The sequence below is a fragment of the Somniosus microcephalus genome, chromosome 10 (genome assembly GCF_052327205.1).
Source record: "Somniosus microcephalus isolate GS21.2 chromosome 10, FLI_Smic_1.0, whole genome shotgun sequence".
NCBI lineage: Eukaryota > Metazoa > Chordata > Chondrichthyes > Squaliformes > Somniosidae > Somniosus > Somniosus microcephalus.
Window position 1 is genome coordinate 212134279 of NC_140996.1, and position 8686 is coordinate 212142964.

The window sequence follows — 8686 nt, forward strand, 5'->3', positions numbered from 1 at the left end:
GTTGCCCTGAGAAGGTGGTGGTGAGCCGCCGCCTTCAACTGCTGCAGTCCGTGTGATGATGATACTCCCACAGTGCTGTTAGGCAGGGAGTTCCAAGATTTTGACCCAGCGACGATGAAGGATCGGCGATATACTTCTAAGTCAAGATTGTGTGTGACTTGGAGGTGGTGGTGTTCCCATGCGCCTGCTGCCCTTGTCCTTCTAGATGGAAGAGGTCACGGGTTTGGGAGGTGCTGCCGAAGAAGCCTTGGCGAGTTGCTGCAGTGCATCTTGTAGCTGGTACACACTGTAGCCATGGTACGCCGGTGGTGGAGGGAGTGAATGCTGAAGGTGGTGGATGGGGTACCAATCAAGCGGGCTGCTTTGTCCTGGATGGTGTTGAGCTTCTTGAGTGTTGTTGGAGCTGCACTCATCCAAGCAAGTGGAGAGTATTCCATCACACTCCTGACTTGTGCCTTGTAGATGGTGGAAAGGCTTTGGGGAGTCGGGAGGTGAGACACTCGCCGCAGAATACCTAGCCTCTGACCTGCTCTTGTTGCCACAGTATTTAAGTGGCTGGTCCAGTTAAGTTTCTGGTTAATGGTGACCCCCAGGATGTTGATAGTGGGGGATTCGGCGATGATAATGCCATTGAATGTCAAGGGGAGGTGGTTAGACTCTCGCTTGTTGGAGATAGTCCTTGCCTGGCACTTCTGTGGCACGAATGTTACCTGCCACTTATCAGCCCAAGCCTGAATGTCATCCAGGTCTTGTTGCATGCGGGCATGGACTGCTTCATCATCTGAGGAATTGCGAATGGCCCTGAACACTGTGCAGTCATCAGCGAACATCCCCATTTCTGACCTTATGTTGGTGGGAAGGTCATTGATGAAGCAGCTGAAGATGGTTGGGCCTAGGACACTGCCCTGAGGAACTCCTGCAGCGATGTCCTGCGGCTGTGATGATTGACCTTCAACCACCACAACCACCTTCCTTTGTGCTAGGTATGACTCCAGCCAGTGGAGCATTTTCCCCCTGATTCCCATTGACTTCAGTTTTACTAGGGCTCCTTGATGCCAGACTCGGTCAAATGCTACCTTGATGTCAAGGGCAGTCACTCTCACCTCACCTCTGGAATTCAGCTCCTTGGTCCATGTAATGAGGTCGGGAGCCGAGTGGTCTTGGCGGAACCCAAACTGGGCATCAGTGAGTAGGTTATTGGTGAGTAAGCGCCGCTTGATAGCACTGTTGATGACACCTTCCATCACTTTGCTGATGATTGAGAGTAGACTGATGGGATGGTAATTGGCCGGATTGGATTTGTCCTGCTTTTTGTGGACAGGACATACCTGGGCTGTTTTCCACATCGTCGGATAGATACCAGTGTTGTAGCTGTACTGGAACAGCTTGGCTAGAGGCGCGGCTAGTTCTGGAGCACATGTCTTCAGCACGATAGCCGGGATGTTGTCGGGGCCCATAGCCTTTGCTGTATCCAGTGCGCTCAGCCGTTTCTTGATATCACGTGGAGTGAATCGAATTGACTGAAGACTGGCTTCTGTGATGGTGGGGATCTCAGGATTAGGCCGATATGGATCATCCACTCGGCACTTCTGGCTGAAGTTGGTTGCAAACGTTTCAGCCTTGTCTTTTGCACTCACGTGCTGGGCTCCACCATCATTGAGGATGGGGGTATTCTTGGAGCCTCCTCCTCCTGTTAGTTATTTAATGGTTCATCACCATTCACAACTGGATGTGGCAGGACTGCAGAGCTTGATTGTGGGATCACTTAGCCCTGTCTATAGCATGCTGCTTCTGCTTTTTAGCATGCATGTAGTCCTGTATTGCAGCTTCCCCAGGTTGGCACCACATTTTTAGGTACGCCTGGTGCTGCTCCTGGCATGCTCTTCTACACTCATCGTTGAACTAGGGTTGGTCCCCTGGCTTGATGGTAATGGTAGAGTGAGGCATATACTGAGCCATGAGGTTGCAGATTGTGGTGGAATACAATTCTGCTGCTGCTGATGGCCCACAGCGCCTCATGGATGCCCAATTTTGAGCTGCTAGATCTGTTCTGAATCTATCCCATTTAGCACGGTGGTAGTGCCATACAACACGATGGGTGTTCTCAGTGTGAAGGCAGGACTTTGTCTTCACAATGACTGTGTGATGGTCAATGCTGCCATGGACAGATGCATCTGTGACAGGTAGATTGGTGAGGACGAGGTCAAGTAGGTTTTTCCCCTTGTGTTGGTTCACTCACCCCCTGTCACAGGCCCAGACTGGTAGTTATGTCCTTCAGGATTCGGCCAGCTCGGTCAGTAGTGGTGCTACCGAGCCACTCTTGGTGATGGACATTGAAGTCCCCCACCCAGAGTACATTCTGTGCCCTTGCTACTCTCAGTGCTTCTTCCAAGTGGTGTTCAACATGGAGGAGTACTGATTGATCAGCTGAGGGAGGTAATCAGCAGGAGGTTTCCTTGCCCATGCTTGACCTGAAACCATGAGACTTCATGGAGTCCGGAGTCAATGTTGACGACGCCCAGGGCCACTCCTCCCCGACTGTATACCACTGTGCCACCACCCCTGCCTGGTGGGTCTGTCCTGCCGGTGGGACAGGACATATCCACGGATCGTGATGGAGGAGTTCGGGACGTTGGCTGAAAGGTATGATTCTGTGAGTATGGCTACGTCAGGCTGTTGTGGGACTAGTCTATGGGACAGCTCTCCCAATTTTGGCACAAGTCCCCAGATGTTGGTGAGGAGAACTTTGCAGGGTTGACTGGGCTGGGTATGCCGTTGCCAGTGTCGATCGTCCAGTTTCATTCTTATTTTGTTTTGTAGCGGTGAATTACAACTGAGTGACTTGTTAGGCCATTTCAGAGAGCAGTTAAGAGTCATTGCTGTGGGTCTGGAGTTACATATAGGCCAGACCAGGTAAGGACGGTAGATTTCCTTCCCTAAAGGGCATTAGTGAACCAGATGGGTTTTTACGACAATCCAATAGTTTCATGGTCACCATTACTGATACTAGCTTTTTATTCCAGATTTATGTAATTAACTGAATTTAAATTCCGTAGCTACCGTGGTGGGATTTGAACTCACGTCTCATGGATCATTAGTCCAGACCTCTGGATTATTAGTCCAGTGACATTACCACTATGCTACCGTTCCCGTTTATAAATAGAGGTATAGAGTACAAAAGCAAGGAAGTTACGCTAAACCTTTATAAAACACGGGTTAGACCCCAGCTGGAGTATTGTGTTCAATTCTGGGCACCACACTTTAGGAAGGATGTCAAAGCCTTAGAGAGGGTAGAGAAGAGATTTACTACAATGGTACCAGAGATGAGGCACTTCAATTATGTAGAGAGACTGGAGAAGCCAAGGCTTTTCTCCTTGGAGCAGAGAAGATTAAGAGGAGATTTGATGGAGGTGTTCAAGATCATGAAGGGTTTTGATAGAGTAAATAAGGAGAAACTGTTTCCAGTGGCAGAAGGGTCGGTAACAGGAGGGCACAGATTTAAGGTGATTGGCAAAAGAACGAGAGGCGACACGAGAAAACATTTTTTACGCAGCGAGTTGTTGTGATCCGGAATGCACTGCCTGAAAGTGTGGTGGAAGCAGATTCAGTGGTCACTTTCAAAAGGGAATTGGCTAAGTACTTGAAGGGAAAAAATTTACAAGGCTTTGGGGAAAGCAGGGAAGTGGGACTAATTGGACAGCTCTACCAAAGAGCCGGCACAGGCACAATGGGCCGAATGGCCGCCTTCTGTGCTGTATTATTCAATGATTCTAATTATTTGTTTTCATAATATCTTACTACAGTATATTCTGAAACAAAATGCTATTAAGCAGGCGCTGTTTTGAGTTTGGCAGACTGAAATTAATTTTTTTTGTATAAAGTCACTGAACGTTTGAGATGTAAGTTTTAAAAGTGGCCACATTTTTATAAAAACACAAATGGGAAGTTTGACACCCAACTCAATTTGATTTTCTCATTCAGATGCTGACTGACTTCCTGTGCATTTCCAATACTTTCTGGTTTTATTTCAGATTTCTAGTTTTCAATTGTTTTTATCTCCACAGTATTATATATATGTTCTGAATCGCTGGAGATAAAAGGTAGAATTGGAGAATCTAGACAGCTTGTGTACTCCTAGGGGGTCGATTTTATCTCAGGTGCGGGGAATTGGCGGGTTCCCTGAATTTAGTGATTCTGACACGATTCTAAATGGGTCTGAGATTGATGCAATTTTAACTCAATTGGCCAATTGATTTCCAGCGTGTGGGAAGCCTTGGCAATTGAGTATTTCCAGTCAGAAAGTCGCAGAATATGACGTCATCATTGCTGCTGCTTTTAAGCCTTGCTTCCTCTGCAGGCTTCCAACCTTCCACATTAAGACGGCACAGGAGCCCGCAGGAGGAACGGCCAGCGGGAGGGCCAGATCTGCACCCAAATTTGATGAGGCTTCACTACAGGCATTACTGGATGGTGCTAGGGCCCACATGGAAGTCTTCTTCCCTTCTTCAGGGAGGAAGAGGCCTCCCAGCCAGACCAAGGCTGTGTGGCTAGAGGTGGCAGGTCAAGTCAACTGCTTGGGGCTCACACGAAGAACGTGGTTGCAGTGCAGGAAAAGATTCCATGACCTTCTTCGCACTGGAAAAGTAAGTACTGTATGATGTTTCCATCACCCTCAATCTGATCCCCATTGCCTTTCCTCACCAGCACTCAGCTTTAGCAATCTCTTCCTGCACATCCCATTAGACACTCACATCCATGCACCCTTACCCATTCCCTCTCTCTCTATGCTCACATTCACAGAACTATGCCACCATGCAGCCCTCACACTCCCTCTCACTCTGATGCTTTGACCACAACTGACAACACACAGAGAGGGCCCTTGGTATTGCAACCTCACTCCATCTTTGTCTCCTTCTAAGTATCTATGCTGTGCAATCTCTGCACTCACTCCTTCATTCTCACTCAACCTCCACTTGTCTCCCTCATTGCAGGAAAAGAGAGCTCACAACAGGAGAGAGTGAGCCAAGACAGGAGGAGGGCCGCCCTCATTAGCCCAGCTCACCCCCTGGGAGGAAGGCGTCCTGGAGATTGCCGGGGCTGACCGAGATGTGGATGTTGGGGAAGGACAGACAGGAGCATCCCCGCAAGCTGGTGACAGAATACTTTTCCATCTCTCTCATTGGCATTGCGTGAGTCACTGATAATGATTCTGAAGCTACATCATATGGACTTATGATCATCTGCAAAATGCAATGTGCATGTAACCTTGGCATCACATCTCTAACTTTTTCCTTGACTCCCCCACAGGACCATCGAGAGCCCCCATCCCCACTGTGCAGGAGGAAGAGCCTGAGCAGCCAGACTCCTCAGAGGATTCTGCAACCTCTGAGGGCGCAGCGTCAGCAGAAATAAGCGCACCCAGCACCAGCGCAGACACTCACACCTTGGTGGGACCTTCGGGACATAGAGTAGAGTTGTCACCTGGTGTATCACAGCTCACAAGTGAGCATCAGCAGATTGTGGAGACAGGGACAGCAGTGGAGAGTTCTCGTCGGACGGCGCAGGACTCTGCCAGCTCGGCTCAGCTGCATGTCAACCCTTTGCCTCTGGGTCCATCCGTAAGATCAGAGGTGATGGAACACCAGGCACAGATGCAGGAGTCTTTGGCAGGTTTTGTCTCTGGGGTCGCTGCTGTAGTGTCCGAGTATCAATAATACATGGACTGCAGGAGAACAATAAAACAGGTATTTACTGAACAGAGGGTAAACTTAAGACTGATGTACAGAAGCCTGCTATGGCTTTTTATACAGGTGTGGTCACTGCTGGTACTGCAGTATAAAATCAGTTCTTCTCTTAAAGGTACATACACAACAATTCCTCCCCTTTTAGATAAACAGTACATAACATTCATTTAACAACTAAATAATAACTAATTACAATTACAATTGTCTCTGTACTATATACATCAACTGAAATAATTATTTATAAGTTCAGTCTTTGAGGAGGCTTCCTGATCCTGACTGGATAGTGCCTTTCTCGAGTATCCTGTTCTTGCGGCGGAGTCGGTTCTGGCTCATTGTCATTGGTTGGTTCGTCAGCTTCCAATACCACTGCTTCTGAGGTAGACGCAATCTGTACTTCGGGTTCATTACCAGGTGCACATGCTCGTGGTATGGGTTTGGCTTGTTCCTGTGACTCTAGAATCTGGTCAGCATGGCGTCTCACGATGCTCTCTCCAACGTCCACTGTGTACATTAGTGGTCCCTGCTGTGTGCATATCGTTCCTGGCTGCCATTTTTCTGTTCGGTAGTCACGGGCCAAGACTGGTTGCCCTATCTTGAAGCTCCTGGTTGGCTTCTCATTGATGTGCTGGAATTGCTTATCCTCAACATCTCGTCTTATGTTTGGTTTGAGCAAATCCAGGCAACATCTTAGCCTTCGGTTGAAGAACATTATGGCTGGAGCTTGGTTGGTGACTGCATGTGTCGCATTCCGGTAAGCAAACAAGAAATTATCTACCTTGTGTTGTAGTGGTATGTCGTCGTTATACATCGCCTTTATTGCCTTTTTAAAGGTCTGAACAAACCTCTCAGCCAATCCATTTGTGGCTGGATGCTATGGGGCAGATGTGTAATGTTTCACCCCATTATTCCTCAGAAACCTCCGGAAATCCTCGGACACAAACTGTGGCCCATTGTCGGAGCAAATTTGTTCTGGCAAGCCATTCCTGGTGAAGATGGTCCGTAGGACTGCAATAGTTTTCTCCGTGGTGGTGGAGGACATTTTGATGACCTCTGGCCATTTCGAATGGGCATCCACGGCGATTAGAAACATTGAGTCCATAAATGGACCAGCAAAATCAATGTGTACCCGTTGCCATGGAGATGAGGGCCACTCCCATGGGTGTAGAGGGGCCTGTGGTGGTGCATTTTTGGACTTTCTGGCATCCTGAGCAGCTCTTGGTCAGGTCCTCGATTTGTTTATCGATTCCCGGCCACCACACATAAGCCCTGGCTAGGCTTTTCATTTTTACCCCTCCCAGATGACCCTCATGAAGCTCATTGAGCACTCTGTCTCTCAACTTGGGTGGAATTACCACTCAGGATCCACACATCAAGGTCCCCCGGCACACTGACAGCTGTTCTCTCCTTGGCGAGAATGCTGGCAACAGTGAGTCGCCATGTGCCGGCCATCCCTTCACCGTCAAATCATAGACCCGAGAGAGTGTCGGGTCATTTCGGGTTTCCTTCTCTATACTTGAGTTTGTAACAGGTAGACATTCGACTATGGTCGCATGGAATATCTCAACAGGGTCCACTGCAGGTGCTTCCTCTACCGTAGGCAACGGTAGGTGCGACAGCCCATCAGCGTTTCCATGCTGTTTTGTACCCTTGTACTCTATGTCGTACTGATGTGCCCCTAGAAAAAGTGACCATCTTTGCAGCCGTTGCGCCGTCATCACCGGAACGCCCTTCTTTGGGTTAAAAATGGAGACCAGGGGCTGATGATCAGTCAGTAGGGTGAATTTCTGCCCGTGCAGATAGTGATTGAACTTCTTCACCCCCCACACCAGGCTGAGGGCCTCCCTGTCAATCTGGGCATAGTTACGCTCGGCTGAGGTTAACGAGCGCGACGCAAAGGCTATTGGCCTCTCTGAACCGTCAAGGAATTTGTGTGACAGCACCGCTCCAATGCCGTAGGGAGACGCATCACATGCCAACCGAATCGGTAGTGTTGGGTTGTAGTGGGCCAATACTTCTTTTGAAGTGATTATGCATTTACATTTCTGAAAGGCACACTTACACTCATCACTCCATTTCCATGTTACTCCAGTTTGCAGCAGGGCGTTCAGTGGGTGCAGAATTGTAGATAAATCCGGCAAGAACTTATGGTAGTAGTTCACCAACCCGAGAAACGACCTCCGTTGCGACACAATATCCGGTACTGGAGCCTTGACTACAGCCTCAATCTTGTCTGGCGACTTATGCAACCCTTCCTCATCAATCATGTGGCCACAATACGAGATTTGTCTCCTGAAGAACTCGCATTTGGGGCGGTTGGCTCATAGCCCATATTCCTGCAATCTAGTGAGCACCTGCTCCAGGTTGGCAAGGTGTTCACTGTCATTTTCGCCCGTAACCAGGATGTCATCCAAATAACACTGGGTCCCCGGGATCCCTTGCAGGACTTGTTCCATCGCCCTCTGCCAAATAGCCAGGGCTGATGCTACCCCGAATACCAGTCGATTGTACTGGTAAAGGCCTTTGTGAGTGTTTATCGTGAGGTATTTCCTAGATGCTTCTTCCACCTCCATTTGTAGATACGCTTGGGCCAGATCAACCTTCGTAAAGCATTTCCCTCCAGATAGTGAGGCGAAAATATCTTCTATCCGTGGAAGAGGATATTGTACTGTGTGCAGGACTGGGTTCACAGTTACCTTGAAGTCCCCACAGATGCGAACCTTCTTCGACTCCCCAGGCGTGCTGCTCAATGATTTCTTCATTACAGGAACGATGGGTGTGGCCCACTCGCTCCAGTCCACCTTGGACAGCACACCCGAACACTCCAGACTCTCCAGTTCTGCTTCAACGGCTGTGCGGATCGCGTACGGTACCGGTCTGGCCTTTAAAAATTTTGGGTTTGCGTTATCTTTGATTTTTATCGTTGCCTTTACTCCTTTTAGAGT